This window comes from Poecile atricapillus, chromosome 21 (assembly GCF_030490865.1).
Source record: "Poecile atricapillus isolate bPoeAtr1 chromosome 21, bPoeAtr1.hap1, whole genome shotgun sequence".
NCBI lineage: Eukaryota > Metazoa > Chordata > Aves > Passeriformes > Paridae > Poecile > Poecile atricapillus.
This window is the reverse complement of record NC_081269.1, coordinates 2,669,619-2,670,124: the sequence shown is the minus strand read 5'-3', so window position 1 is coordinate 2,670,124 and position 506 is coordinate 2,669,619.

The window sequence follows — 506 nt, the reverse complement described above, 5'->3', positions numbered from 1 at the left end:
TAGTAAAGGTGGGCGTCTATGTTTGTACTGGAGTGCTCAGTCCTGAGGTTCAGGAATGAGGTGGGGGTGAGGTGAGAGAGCTGCTCTGGGCAAGGACAGATCCCTGCAGAGCTGTGCTGCTGCAGGGATGTGCTGTGGGGATGGTGGAGTCGCTGCCAGCCCAGCAGGGACTGTGAGTGCCCGGCTGTGTCGGTGGCACGGTCCCAACCTGGCACTGCTCGGTGTCAGGTGCCTGTTCTGCTTCCAGGAGCCGGGATAAGGGATGGCCACAGAGCTGGCAGGAGCTCTGCCCTGGCAATCCTGGTGTGTGAGGGCTGTGCCCAAGGAAGGGCAGCACGCTTTGGTGGGGGATGGATGTGGAGGGTGCAGCTTGGGCCATTCTGGAGGCATTGTTAACCCCCACACTTCTCCTTCATCAATTCAATACCTGCACTTCTGCCTCTTGTGTTCAATTAACCCGTTTCCTCACACATTTCTGGGAATTATTTGAGCACCCTTGTCCCTGG